This window comes from Aythya fuligula, chromosome 5, assembly GCF_009819795.1.
Source record: "Aythya fuligula isolate bAytFul2 chromosome 5, bAytFul2.pri, whole genome shotgun sequence".
NCBI lineage: Eukaryota > Metazoa > Chordata > Aves > Anseriformes > Anatidae > Aythya > Aythya fuligula.
This window is the reverse complement of record NC_045563.1, coordinates 6,651,071-6,666,565: the sequence shown is the minus strand read 5'-3', so window position 1 is coordinate 6,666,565 and position 15,495 is coordinate 6,651,071. Positions and strand designations below refer to the sequence as shown.

Here is a 15,495-nt window from a genome sequence, read left to right as displayed (position 1 = left end):
CAGGAAGGTAGTGGCGTCACCATCCCTGAAGGTGTTCAAGGAAAGGTTGGACGTGGTGCTTAGGGACATGGTTTAGTGGTGACATTGGTGGTAGGGGGACGGTTGGACCAGATGATCCCGGAGGGCTTTTCCAAAGTAATGATTCTAGGATTCCCCTGTATGCCAGAGGCAGTTTCTACTTAGGAGCACTGCTGCACTGGACGTGCAACAAATCTTGTATACATCAGCTTTTGGTGGGGTGGAGGTGGCTGTTCCTTATTTTCCACATCCTGAATGGAGAAACTGGTTTCCCTTAGTTGAAGGAGCTCACCACCACATGCAGTATGGGGTATTCAAGAGCCTTGGGGTTGCTTTGTAGCCCCAAAGCAATGGCTTCCACGAAAACATAGATCAGACAAATTATAAAAGAGCACAGCATGGCCCTGATGAACAGATATTAAGGCCAGGTTGGATGGGGCTTTGCACAACCTGGTCTAGTGGGAGGTGTCCCTGCCCATGGGGTTGGAACCAGGTGGTCTTTGAGGTCCCTTCCAACCCAAACCATCCTGTGATTCTGTGATATCAGCAACTTCCTTTTATGAAGGAGGAGGAAAAGACAAGAGTCAGCATGGCCAAGGGGATGGAGCGGGTAAGGAAAGAAGTTTCACATGGGTGAGAGTGCCACCACGACCTCATCACCCATCCCTGAGGGCATGGGTACACGCTATCAGCCCCACAAGCCAACCAGGAATTTCCAAACTCTATGTTTGGGCTAATTTGTTCCACAGGTGGCTGCAGCAAGATGTATTCCCCAACTTCCTCGACTCTTACTTTGGTTTTAGTTCATCTGGTCCTTAGACATCTACTTCATGGTTAAATAAAGGTTCATTAACAAGAACAAAACAATCTCCTTTGGTTCAGACCACCACAGATTCCTCCTCTACGCCATCAAAGGCTCGATTTTGAACACAGAGCACTTTACTCCAATGCATCAGCGAGAGCACTCTGTGTGGAGTGACACAAATAATTACATGGGCAGGAACGCGGATGAAAATAACATCGTGATCTGGCCTTGAATACGCTCTGCAAACACCTGCAGAAGAAAACCAAGGACCTTCCTCCTTCCAGTGAATCTGATGCCAGGCCTCGCTTTATGAACACAGAGAGCCAGGTTCTGTCTCCATCACTTCCAAGTAAGCAAGGAGCAATTACAGTGAACAAAAAAAAGCCGCACCTCCACACAGCTGATGAAAGTAACAAAAGCAGATTCAGAAACACAGACACTCGGGATGCAAAGGTTTGTTCTCATGAAGGTCATTACCATAAGACAACAACAACATATTATTTGAGTTTGGCCTCCAACTCAAATAACAGTAATAATCACTGTGTTAAATAGAAAACAATGTCTTTGCTTTGGTTTAGACGAATCAGTATCTCCATTCTCTCCACATCCCACTGTCTTGAGCAAAAAGCCCAAATCCTTCTGAGCAGAAGACATTCCGTGCTTGGTCCTAGGAGCAAATACGCTGTTTCTGATTCACATCTGCCCCACAGAACCAAACCAAAAGCACAAAGGGAATGGGAATGGCACTCAGGAGCCATTTCTTGGAGGTGGGCAGAAGCTCTTGTCCCCCCTCCTTGGCTGCTCTTTCAGTCAATGACCAGGAGAACCACCTTGTCCCCTTCCCTCTGCCCACGAAGGGCCTCCCATGAAGGGCTCTCCCTGTGGGGAAGCACCCCACAGCTTCACAGTTATGGAGCTGTTCTGAGATGTGGGAGATGGTCCTTCAGGAGAATGAGGGCTCCCAATCCTGATCTCTCAAATGCCAGGTGAGTGCTCTTCTCGCTCCCTTCTAACATCCAACAGCCACCCCATCTTCTCCTCCTCCTCCCAGCTGGCACACCTGGTCCTGAAATCAGGAGCCCTCATCCTCTCCCTCTGCCCCGAGCTGAAACCAAGCGAGGGTAGGAAGTCATTTGATTCTTTGCCATTACTCCCACTCTTCCCTACAACGTCAGAAAACAGAAACGAGTAAACATGAGAACACAGGCGAGAAACAAAATAACCGAAATTCCACATACACAAATTTACTTAGAGTGACTGGGTACAGGCGCTCCTTAAGGCATTCAATTAGCAAGCCAACGTCTAATACACATTTTAAACAGTGGGTCATCCATCAAAGCACACACCACACAGCAGGCTTTCAGAATAAAACGCTACTGTAGTAAGAAATTATCCTCACACAATTGTCTTGTGGTTTTGACTCCTGCTGGGATAATATCTAGATCAATAATAGAGGAATTTTCAAAAACTACATTAAAGCCATAAAAGGCTATTCATAACAGGAAAACTCCAGAAATGTATTAATAGAGCAAGCCATTTCCCTAAGACTCAGGGAAAATTAATGTGTTAGGAAAGCAAATGTAGTATTCAGGGAAAGGAAGGGAAAAGGTGATTCACCAAAACCATTTAGAGAAACAGGCTGGCTTTTTCTTTAAATTTAAAGCAGTTTGGTAAGTGATAATCACTTACAAACACCAGTATTAGGGGATCATTACAGGTAATAGCCCAGCCACGCAGACTGGAACAACTATACATCTCCAATTACATCCGTTCTGGTGTTATATTCACACAAAAATGGTCAAAACAGAAGTTCTTCATGTAAGGGAAAAGGTCATAGCAGTAAAATGCCTGTAATTTACTTGAGAGAACTTTAAGGAAGAAAATGTCAACTGTCTTATGAATACCTGACATGAATAAACAGCAGAGCATCACAGATATATGTTGAGACAGCCTTACCTAACTATCTGAACTTTAATTAGCCAGGAGTCCCCTCAGAGCAGCAGCAGCAAATTCTAAACTTAAGGGCTCTGTACACTAAAAGAGCATGTTTGTTTGTTTGTTTGTTTGTTTTCCAGTCCTGCCCCACAGCCTTTCCCTGTTGTGTCATGTGTCACAAGTCACGATGAAGGCCAGGTGAACACCAGGGAACATAAATCACCAAAAAATCAGGAAAGTTTGCATTCAAGGTTGCAGAACTGGCTGTAAAGAAACTGAATTCTGCCAGATGAAATGATGAGCCTCACCTGCAACACCAAGGAGCAGAACTCCAACAGGTACAGGGATGCAGAAGCATCTCTCCAAGGATACAGGGAAAGCTCAACAAATCCAATACTGCAAATCAGGCTGGAAAAAACTGTGAAGACTCCTCTTGAATTAGCAAGCAAATGGTTTGTCTAACCTAGAATATGTTTTTCTTCTTTTTCAAAGAAATTTCCCAGTTCTATGAATTACAATGTGCTAAAGAAACATCCTGAGAGGCCTCATCAGTCCCTAAAATGCACTTCCAGAGTTAAGAGATGAAGCCCAGTAGATCTTACTAATTTAACAGCAAATAGTTTATTAACCAGCAAGAAACACTGAGATGAAGAGTTTAACATGTCTCTCTTACTTGTGCTGGCCAAGGTGACGTTTGCTACGTGGACTGCAGTGAATCACTGTTTTTACGAGAAAAAGTCTTTTCTTTGTGATTTTCCAAAATGGCAGAAACTTGATCCCTTCTTCTAGACCGAACACAAACACACGCGGAAAGTTACAAGCTTGTAGAGGTCAAGCACAGTCAAGAGAAAGAAAGGATTTCAGGATGGATCTTGACACTTCTGGACTGGGTGGTGATTTTGAAGTGCCTCTTCCTGAAAGACTGGCAAGGCACCGCAGCAGAGACATGAGGCAGTGGGACTGGAGCACTTTTGCCCTCATACAGCACTACTCCCCTGCTAGATCCCCCGTTCCAAGCCACTCTTTGGTGCCTCGGCACCGCGTGCTCCTGTACGCCGAACCACAGCAGACACGGGGAGACTGAGCCCTGCTCTGCCCCTGGTTATTTTGAGATCAGCCATCAAAGTGCTAAAAAACTTCCCAGAAGAGCCTCGAAGAAGCAGAACCATTACCTAATTACTATAAATCTAAACAAAAATGGCTTGTAAATTTTAGGGGCTAAAGAGAAAAAGGATCTTAAATTTCAAGTGACATTATGCAATCAGGCCAAGATTGTTTAATTTACCACATGCTGGGTAATTGCATAAGAAGACTCCATGTTTCCAGAACTAAAACAGGCTCTTTATTAACAGGGTGATTTGCAGAGAGGCTGTGGGCAGAGCTGGCATTCAAGCCATTCAGCTCCCCAGAGCATCCTCCAAACACCTCCTTCCTGCAGAGCACACTCCTCTTCCCAGGCTCTATTCAGGTTACTACAACGCTTTTTAACGGTTGAAAAGTTCGGGCTAAACAAGTCCAAAGTGCCGACCGTGATGACATTCAGAAAGAGAGGGTCAAGGAAAATCTCATTTAAGAACAGGATGTGTGAAGACTTTGCTGTATGCCAAGGCTGAGTGGGAGAGAAGCTATTCAGGGCCCTCCAAGATGCTCAGCTTCTCTGGATGCCTAAGTCTGTTGTAGATTTCTGATTCTGTAAAAAAAAAAAAAAAAAAGAAAACTACCAGTTTGAAGAGATCCGGCATACCCGGGGACATGAGGTTATAGTAATTTGTTCATAACGAAGGGTCTGATTTTGAGCTTAATGAGGAATGAGGTGGTGAACCCAATGTCTTTGTTGAAAGTAGGTTCCAGTATCTGGTTTAATCTAGTTCCTGAACAGCTATTTAAATCATATCAATATCACCTCTGAAAAGTTATACCAACTCTGCACCGTGTTGTGCCAGAAGAAGAGTTCAATGGAGAGCCATGTCTTGAAACGATCAGAGGGTGAATTAAAACCAAGCAATTGTATTTCAAAATTAAGGCATTCTACAGAACTGAAAACAGAGGGCACTTTCACAGCTCTTCCCTCTAATGAATTTCTCCAGATTTTAGAATGTGTTCAGACCAATTTTCTAAGTAGCTACATTTTTAAATGCATTCCATCTTTGTTTGTATAAAAGAGTCATTACATTAGTCCATAGAAGATCATAAAATTCTTCCCTTCTGTGCCATAAATTTTTAGTTTCTGTCATTGCCTGACATTTGGCGTATGCGCTGGCAAATGATCCAGCATAATTCATTCACTGTTCACCTTGTGTTTGCAAAGCTGCTGCAAAAGGAGACATGCAACTTTTGCTAAAAGGCTTGCTAAAGAAATGACTTAAATGGCACAGATCAAAAATATATTAGAACAAAGTCCTGCAGTCTTTATTCTGGCAAAATAATCCATAAAAACCCCTGGGGATTTGGAGCCAGAACTCAAAACCAACGGACAGTCAATGGAAAGATCTTCGTGGACTTCAGCAGGGCTTGGATCCAGACGCTTCTCCCTGTAAGTATTTTAGAAATGAGCTGCAGGTAATCAATAGGGAAAGCCAGTTTAGTAAGAGAGAAAGGGAGATCACATTCAGATACCTCTGTACCGACTCCTCATGGCTGGAGAGAAGGGGCTGAACATGGGTCTGCGCTCCACACCTGCTTGTGGTGCTTTTTCAGATACTCCTGATCAAAAACTGTGAGCATGACATAGATCTCAAACTGCTTAATCACCTCATTCATCGCTGAAGATGCCGTCAGTTCTTCATCCACCCCGTAACTATTTACTGGGAGAAAACGACAGCTTGGGCTTTAGACAGTCTGCTGCCCTTGGCCAAGAAGCCAGATGAAACGGCACACTTCCAGCTCCCAGAGGGACCTTCTGGGGACAGACAGCTGAGCAAGGGCTTGAGGAAGACTGGGGAATGAACCTGCCATGGACCTGCTTCTTCAAGCCTCAGGAAAGCCTCTGGATGGCATTTTGTATCAGCAGCAATTACAAGTTATTAGACCTTGCCCACCTCTGCACTTCACCTTATTTTGTTGATGCATATATTTAACAGAGCAGAACAGAGTAGGACAAAACATACACAGGGAACCACTTGTAAAATCCTCAGCCCGTGCAAAGACAAAGCAATCAGCACAGTGCTTGAAAACTTTCTTGTCCTTGCATTTGCCTTCAGCTCCTGCAAAGGAGAGGGAACTTCTTTTGTGCAGAAAAAGCAACTCAGCCCCGACCTCCTCTGGGTAACGCCACGAGCGCAGCCACGGCACATGGCTAACAGGCACTGCTGACTCCATCTGCCAGCAGCAGAGGAACTCGGGAGACCAATGTAAATCGTAACCTTTAAAAGTGCAGATACACATTTGAGCACGTCCCCACGAACGCCCTTCCCCTCCTTCTCCCAGCACATGCTCTGCCTACGAGATGACTGCACCCTCATTAGCGCGGAAATATCTGCCAGCTGGGGGAAGGAGGGCTCAATACGCACTATATATACTTGGCCTTGCCTTCTCGGGGTGAAAACGTAGCAGCATTTCGCCGATCTCCCTCCCAGCAGGAGGCTCTGACCCAGCGACACGCACGGAGAGGGAGCCCAGGGGACGATGGGCAGCCGGGGCGTGCGTGCAACGCTTGTGTACACGCATGTGAACGAGCCAGATGTCCACCGTGGCCGACCTGCTGCTCGCTCTTGAGCACCAAGTGTACAATAATGGTTGCCAAGACTCGCTTTGATAATCGCCATGGCAAACCCAAGCAGCTGAACAAATGAGCGGGGCAGGCAAGCGGGCGGAGGGCAGCTTTCTCGGGGAAAGCGCCTTTCTTCACCTTGAATCTCACTTACACCGACCACGTGGCTATTGGTGGGGAAACAGCATCCTGCCTTCGCTAGGTCACAGGTTTTTAATAGACCTCCATGACAACTGTGGCTGCTTCTCCATAAGCACATGGGCAGTGACGATGGGGCGCTGGAGCTGGCAGCACCGAAGCAACCTGCGCCCAACTCCAGCCAGCAGAAGGTGACTTTTTCCACGTCCTGCTGGCAGACCGGAGCCCCTCTTGCTCTGATTTACCACTTATCTGGCAACAAGGCTGCTGCACCTTCTAGAAAACTGCTCTCCGTTGGAGGAAAAAGATAAACGCCCCTGTTGTGGTAAAAAAGGAAAAGGGTTTTAGGCATTGGTTTGTAAATGGGCAGTGCCCAGTCATCAGAAAATTTTATTATTTTTACATACGCCCTTAAAAGTAAGTTTCTTTGAAATTGCTTTAACTAAGAATTATTTCAAGTTGTAACAACCCTTCGGTCTAAATGCGCTATGATCTGTCCTAATAATTGAAACGCATAAAACTAAATATTCCTTTTCCGCCAACTGTGCAGTCAACTCACTACCCACAGCTCATGCAACCTCCGCAAAATTAATTTCAAAGCTCAGCAAATACTGATAACCTCTACTTTACACGTATCTCCTGGGTATTCAAGGCACAAAATAAAAATTACTTCACTTTAAACAAAAGTGTGCTTTTCACTCAGTTTGCCAAAAATCTGGGGTAAAACATTATCTTTAGTAACTAAGCCATGTCTTTCAGCATTTGCTAATGAATACGTAACATTAAGATCCTGGGTCCACGGGCACGAGGCTGCACACTTAAAGGATGTGTACTGATGCTGTGTGTAAATTAGGTTATTAAAAGAAATTTTGCAGAGGCCACATGGATCCCATGTTCCTGGGGCGACCAGCAAACAGAGGGGATCCCCTTCTCCAGGACAGTCAGCTCAATTTATGGTCATTTGAGAATTCAGTACTGCTTCTGAGGGTGCATAACTGAGGAACGCCTGATTAGGTTCATTTCAAAGCAGGGGGTGCAGGAGAGAAGACAGATACCAGTGCTCGCTTTGCAGCAACGCTTGTGGGATTCCTTTGTAAATCTGCAGCAAAAACCTAAAGTTAGCTATCCAACTGCAGCCTTTAACGGGGCTGCTTCATCGTTTGTTTCCACAAAGCTCACAATTTGCTTTTTTTAAAGGAGTTTTTTAATGGCAGAATACATTGAGCCAAATTACATGTCTGTACCCTCCACTGAATTGATCTACCGCGTCTGGCTTGGGCGAAGGGAGGAGTTTGGCCGGGTTTTAGGGATTATTGGCCTCTTGACTTTGACTCCAACTGCACAAATCCCCAGAGCATGACTGCATCACCACTTGTTATGACACGATGCTATTTCTTACTTGCATTCGGAAGCACACAGGCTAATTAAACAGAGGCACTGGGGAATCTGTAGCAAATGCTTGATACGTCTGCTGTTGAATCCGTGCCTGAGCAGCAGACAGCTCCATGTCAGCTTAATGTCTCCGTATTAATAAAACTAACTCTTCCCAGGGGAGGGAAAAATGTTCCCCATTCAAATATACAAGTGTCCTGATTAGGAAAGGACAAGGGGGAAACATTTTCTGTATCACCATGGAAACTTAAATAAAGGGCCCATAATTACAATCTACATTCTGGAAAGATAATGAATACATCTTGAGACCTGCAGATGTTGCGTAGCATGTGCATATTTCTAGCAACTTCAACTCAATTGCTTCTATGCATCATCTGCTTCACAAATCAGCTTCCCACCACTCTTAAGGAAGCATGTGAGTTGTTTTTGTTTTATTTTTTTTTTTTTTTCCAAGGATGACAGCACGGGAGGAAGGAGGCTGACCTCTTTTTCTTGCAAGGTATTCCAAACTACCACCGCTTACCCCAAAATTTCAAACACCCAATCAGTTACACAGTTGGCTTACAGGCATCCAGCCACACTGAGCTAAAATGTAGGAAATAAATAATTCAAGAATTCTCTGCAGCATTACCAAGTATAAAGAATAACTTAGCATTCGTTCAAAGCTCATCCAAGAAAAAAAATTACCAAATAAAAAACCACAGCGTAAGTGTAAAATATAGATGTACCGCATCCTGTCTGCTTGCATGTTAAAAAAAAAATATATAGTGATTTTGGCTGAGCAACGAAAAGTTAGCAAATAACAAATTTCTGCTCTCCTATACGTTTAATGCTGCCCTTCGCTTTCTTCCTAAAGATTTTGATTCTGCTTTACTGAAGCCAGTGAAAGCTTCCATGGGAGCAACCATCAAGCCCTGAAGGAAGTAGAAGTGTGATACCAAAAAAAAAAAATGTATTTGATCATATAAGCACAAACAATATCAGTCTATCCATGCATAATGCATACGCTTGGAGGATCCCAGGAGCTCTCGGTGCAGTGTTCTGTGCTATTGCACAGCCAGTCACATAGGCCTGGTCCTAAAATTTTCATGATGGGGATGACACAGAGAAATGGTGATCTGCGCTGGCTCCTAACTCAGCAAAACCCAGAGCTGCACGCAGAATAAAGAGAAGGGCTTCTCTTTGGGAAAACTGGGCCTGCTGCAAGCAATGGGTTTGCTGGAGCTGCTCGGAAAGGAGGAGGAACACTTTTTAAAGGAAACATATGGTGATGCACATGGAGCTGCTACTACCGATTTCTGTGCAACTACAGCTTTGATTTGCACAGTGGCCTCAGTCTGGTGTCTTCTTCTCACTCTTGCTGTCAACCAGTTGAACTGGGAGTGCAAATCAACGCACAGAGTAATGCAGCTACCAGCTGCATGGGTTTGCCTAAGGAAGGGGCAACTCCTGCCCTCGTTTATGCTCAAAACTACTTGGAGATACAATCCCATCGCCAGAAGCCTTCTTTTTATACAGCAGAAACCCAATCCTGAGAAACCACCCAGACCTTAAATGTATTTAAAATGGGTGGAGAATGCACTGGGACACATAAAACTCCTATTTCTGCATATGCCTTAATGGCCTGTGACCAACACAGCGCTTCACCTGCGTGTTTTCTTTGCACTCAGGCCTGAGTGGTTTTGTCCCTTTTCTATAGGTAAGGGATCCAATTGGGTGCCTGGTGTTAAACATAAGCCCCCTCTTTGCTCGAGGACAAGCGGCGGTGTCCTCTTTGTGCCACAAACCCACCTTTACCTCTCCATTTGTCCTCACCCCTGACCAAACCTGACGGGAAGCTCTGCGAGGAGAAGGCTCCAGGTGCAATGCAGGCAGGGAGAGTCTCAGCTTGGCAGCTTTCAGAGCAGGGGAAATTTCCAGCAGAAAGCGAAAAGCAAACAAAAAAGTCAAGGGGTAATCAGAAACAAGGCCAATTGCGGTATTTGGCGCTGGCCATCAGGCACTTGTAAAGCCGAACAATGCAGCAGTCAGAGCAATAAACTCCAATTCCGCACGCCGCTGTGCAAAGAAATAGAGACCTGCCCACAGAACACAGCGTGACAATCAACATCTTTTCCTACCGCTTTTTTCCTACTCTGAAATTGGGATTTTAAAAATAGGAACACGGGACTCGGCTTCGAACTGACTCCTGCGTTGCTGCCCAGGGATCTTCCATGGCGAGAGGCGATGGCAGCCAAGGAGCAGAAGCAAAAACCAGCCCTGGCTTTCCCAGGCACCCACTTTGCATTTTACTTGCTGAGTAAGCGTGAGTCAGGCTTTGTTTGTGCCACTGGCTTTTACCAGCACGGGCCTGGGATTTGCAGAAAAGTGAAAGACAAAGGGTGACAGAGCGCAGGGGACCCTGCTAAGCCAGAAAATCCCCTGGCGTGGGCAGGGCTGTACCCCACCACCAGCTCCTTTCTCTTTAGAAGCATTATTTTCCTGACAGCTTTCCTGCTTGCCTTTTTACCACAAGGGGTCGAATCCCTTCAGGTTCCTTATTGCCCAGCTCTTCTGTCTGGCTTGGATACTCGGTTCTCCTCCTACAACAAAAGTCACTTTGTGAGCTCTTTCCACTAGACATAAGGGGCTTTGCCTGAACCAGCACTAGCTTCTTCCAGAAAATGCCCTTCTCCCCTCGCAGAAATCGAGCTGGCCACGAAGACCCCATACACTGTCTCCTGCTCCTCCCGTGGTTTCGCTGTGCCACGCTCACAAGCAGCCAGATCCAGCAAACGCGGGCTGATTACAGCCACTCGTGGCGCTCAGCACCGTACCCACCAGCTTCACACCCCCGAGGCTTTGTTTGCTGATTAACAGGGTGGAAATCGCCTCCCTCGCACAGATATTTGTTTGGGGTTGCTACGGATTGCAACCGCATTGCAACGAGGCAGATCTTTATTTTCCCGCTGGCTTTTCTAATTGAACCTTTCTGTTTGCTGCCACGGGGCTGATTCACCGCAGCCTCTTTTCGCCACTGCTGCAACACCACCCAGCACCCCTGGGGAAATCACAGCCCTCGGGGGGCACAGGGGGCTGTGGATGTGGTGCAACAGGGCTCTGATGGGTTTGTGACCACTGCTGTCACCCAAAAGGGACAGTCCTGTCCTCCTTCTCCTCCCCGTTTCTCCCTGTTGCTGTTGTGGCCAACTCACCTGGTTTAAGAGCAATGAGGAAGGGGCAGGTGACTCTCAGAGGAAGCAATGAGCAGGTTCAATCCCCCAAGCAATGGCGTGCCTGTGATTCCAGGCATGGGGAGCAGCACAACTTGTGAGCAGGGAAGGACAGAGCTCCTCAGCTGCAGGTTCACATCACCTACTGACAGCTGCAAAAGCACCCTCAGGCCCAGTGGTCTCAGCTACAGCACAGTATTTATGCTAAGAGGTCCAGGCCCTATGCCACAGAGCTTCAGCAAACCTCGGTGTTCTCGTTAATCCAAACCCAGGGCTGTCTCTCCAGCACCGCAACTCTCAAACTCTTTGCTGGGAAGTGCTCCCACACAGATTATGCTGCTACGTACAGGCTGCATGGGCTTGAATCTCCTCAGCCTGAGAAATGAAATGTCTCTGAGCACGTGGCTTGTGTGGGCTCACACTCACCCGGTGCCATCAGTCCTTCCAGGGATGCTTCATCAGCAGCACTGCTCAGCTCTCTGGACGGGGGAGCACGTGCCTGCACGTCAGGGAGCTTCTGGGTGGGGTGAGGAGGCCAGGAGAGCAGCAGCTCTTCTCATGGTCACCTGAAGGGATCTTCTACAGATTCTGCTACAGATTGGTTTGAGATTCAGTCTAACTCATCCATGGTTGGTCTACAAATAGCTGCTGATGAAGCGTCCCTAAACCAGAGGTAACTGCAGGAGAACCATGAGAATGCATCGCAGAGGCAGAGCCCAACCACGTCTCCCTCATTGCTTGGAAGATCCACACAGCACAACACTGACCCTCACCTGTAAAACTGCGCATTTTTCCCCCATGACTGCAATCTCCCTCTCTTCTTTCATCCCAGTGTTTCCCCTCGGTTACTACCATTGTGTTTTGGGAGTCCACCAGGCCACTCATGGTGATGACGGCTGCCAGCAGCTCGTCACAAGAGCCAGAAACGAAGCCACGGCCTCACCCCTACCTCTGACAGAAGGTGAGGAGCACCACTGATGCCATCTCAATCAGTTCACGAGCGCTCTTTGTGCTGGTAAGCAACGCAAAGAGGGTGGGAAGAACCAGAGGAGGATCACCCACACTTCCAGCAGTTCTTAGGGTCATTTCCTTCCGCAAGCATCTGCCCACAGCCATGGGTTTGCACGAGCAGCCTCCTGCAAAGCAGGCCGAGCGAGCAACGACTGCAGCTGGGAAGAGAAAATGGGAAGAAGTACTACTGCTGGTGTCAGCTCAGGGAAATACTATGTCCTAGTGCTGCAGGGTGCTGCTAGTATGCCTGCACGTAACCTCCACCACAACGCAGTGAGATCATTCGCACCTGCCTCGCCTGTAGTAGGAGAAGGAAGGTGAGGAGGCAGGGTTTCTAGGAGAGAGGCAGCACTTCCCAGCTGCTGCCAAGATGCTGTTTATTGGCAAATGAAGCCTCCTGGGCCCCTAAACAACCTTCCCAGAGGAAGATAAAGTCGCAGCTGCCATATGGGGAGTGGGAAGAGGATGCCACTTAGCAAAAGCGGATCAGAAAATACATGCACAAACACACACGCTCACACACACAATTTGTTCTGCAACTGTGCTGAATGGCAACAGCCATTTCTTCCTCTTAAATAAATCTTCCTGCACGCAGCTTATGCAACCGGCTGGACGGCCAGCATGGATGCTGAGTGCTCCTGAACACAGCTCCCAGGGAGCTGGGCAGGACGAAGCCTTGAGCACCAGACAAGGAGCTCGGTGAAAATCCAAACCACCGAGCCACTGCGGGCTGGCAGACTGCTTCTAAAACCACGAACTGGGGATGAACAGCAAATGTTGATAGGGATAAGACAGATCCCGCAATAGTAGCGCCTTTGAAAACTCTTTGCCTCCACTCCCCCAGCTATACAGCTGGAAATATTGCCATCCGCCCCCTTTTCAGGGCCGCCACAGGCTCTCATCCACTTACTTGTGGCATTCTGGATGAAAATACCTCACAACTTGAAACTTTGCAAAGGCAGAACTGCAAAGGAGTATTTTGAATATACAAAGGAACACGGTGCCACCTTCGCAAGGACAAAAGTCTGCGCACAAATACTTCCTGAGTGGCTCTGAGTTTCCCAGAGAGAAAGCGCTGAATGCAACCTCGTGTCTGCGCTTCATCTCTCCCACTCGAGCAGCCAGGAGCATTTTCTGTGAAGTGCTTTTGTCCACCGTCTGTCTTTGCCTGCTTTCACTCAGCCCTAGCGGTGCTGCTGATTCAGTGTACCCTCTTAAGATGTCCTGCTTGGAGAGCAGGCGCTGATTTTTTATAGGGCTACGTCCTGCCTGGAGCACGGGCTGGCTCCGTGGGCAGACAGGTGATAAAACACATCAACACTCGGGGTCTTTAAATGGAAACAGCCCAGCTGTCTATTTTAGTCCCAGGTGCAGGCAGAAGTTTGATTTATCACACGAGCAACAGCTTTTTGGTAGGGGTGGATCTCGCTACAGGACCTAATGAAAACTCACTTCTTGCCGAGGAATTCCTGGCCGTATAAAGGGTCATTTACCGAGGTCAGGAGCGCTTATATAGAGCAGGAAGAATAATTTCCTCCACTACAGCAATTACCGGCACAAATCAATGACCCCTGTTAAGCTGGAGACTAAGGTAAGTAAATGCAGTGCAGCTCTCTAGTTTTAAAAACTCCCAGAGCCTCCCGTCACACACATGTGGAGGATGACTGCAGCCATCCAGACGAGATTCCCATCAGGACACCAACCTTCCTGGTGTTCCAAGGTCAAACAATTTACTTCAGCGTGGCTGAAAGGCCGTCCTCAGCTAGCGCTGGGATTGCCTAATTGATGGGAGAAGTCTCCCCAGACTTGATGCAATTTCAGCGTAGCGCTCACCTATATATTACGCTGGTGTTATGAGCGCGGTGTCAGACAGCTCGGGAGGCTCCTCAATCACAGCACCGGCTGTGCAAAAATAGCTCGGCTCTGATTCACAACCCCGGCTCTGCCAACGTGTGCCTCTCCCCGTGTCTTTGCAGAGCAGCCGCTGCCCAAACCGCTCTGCTTAATGGTCACTTTGACTTTCTGTTTGCAAAGGACGCAGGCCCCGAGGAAGAAGCGGGTTGAGCTCACTGCATTCAGAGCACGATTATCGCTGCTCTCCGCTTTTTTTCATCAGTACTGATTTTTCTATAACAGCGCCAGGCTGGGAAACAGACGGACCGGCCAGCTCTACACCCCTCTGCTAGCAGCTCACTACTTTTGGAAGTGCCTTATTGCTCCGCTGCTTTTTTTTTTTTTTTTTTTTTTTTCTTTTCCCAAACTCTTAAGCCAAATGTGCAATGATGGATTTGGCAGCCGCTCTCTCACCAGCCACCCCCAGTCAGCTGAGCCGCTCCGTCTCCGCCGCAGGGGGATGCAAAAGCTGCTCTCTCCCCCTTCTGAGATGGGCGATGGTTCCTCTGTCAGAAACACTGAGGTTAGACAACAAGGAAGGTCTCGAGGAAGCTGCAAGAGCAAGTTCATCTCTATTTTCAAAGCATACAGGTGGTGGCAGAGACCTGCCTGCACGAAGGGGCTGCATTCCCATCACCTCAAAACCAAGCACCGTGCTTCAATGAACTCCTTCCTCATTTTTATGCCGTGGACCAAAAGCATCCAAAGTGAAAAACTTTTCCCTGCATTTGTTTTGAAACCTTGGCACGACGTTACAAGCATCACTGAAGTACAAACTAGGACTCGGCAGCAGCCAGCCCTGCACCCCGCTGCTCAGCATGCCTCGCGGTACCCAGCAGACGTTTGACTTAAGAACCCAAGAATCTCATTGCTCAAACGCTGTATTAAATCCCTAAGCCTAAAAATGGTTTTCAGTAATGCGTGAGCTGCTCTGGGGCGTCGGAAAAGCTACCCTGGGAGCTAGGACACATTTCCTAGGAGGCAGAAATGTGATCAGAAACGTATTTGATAAAAAGAAGGCGGCATAATGATGGGTTTTAACTGCAGTTCTATTTTATTTCATCTCAGAAGCATGATGTAAGTTTAAGAGAGGGGAACAACTGGATTTTGTTTTGATTTTTTTTTTTTTTAAACTTTTCTCTTCTAGGGTGATTTTTTTCCCCCCTAAATCTAATAAACTATATATTGGAATGACCTTGTAACGGGTTTCTGTGGCTCTTTAATCACCAGTGGCTGCTAAATGAAGCATATCTATTTTCTCTGTTACATTACTATTGGCAACCAGGTCTTCAGTAAGTGCCCAGAAATATTTCCATGGCAACAAAAAGCATTCAGCATCGCAACTGTTTTGTGCCAATTTAGCTTTAAAATATTCTATTGTG

The 15,495-nt window shown here is 47.1% G+C and overlaps 1 protein-coding gene across 3 annotated transcripts in view; it reads right to left on the bottom strand.

Moving 5' to 3' along the window:
- The window catches only part of SYT16 (synaptotagmin 16), a 94,750-nt gene that overhangs the window by 19,289 nt on the left and 59,966 nt on the right, over positions 1–15,495 (bottom strand). The window lies entirely within an intron of this gene.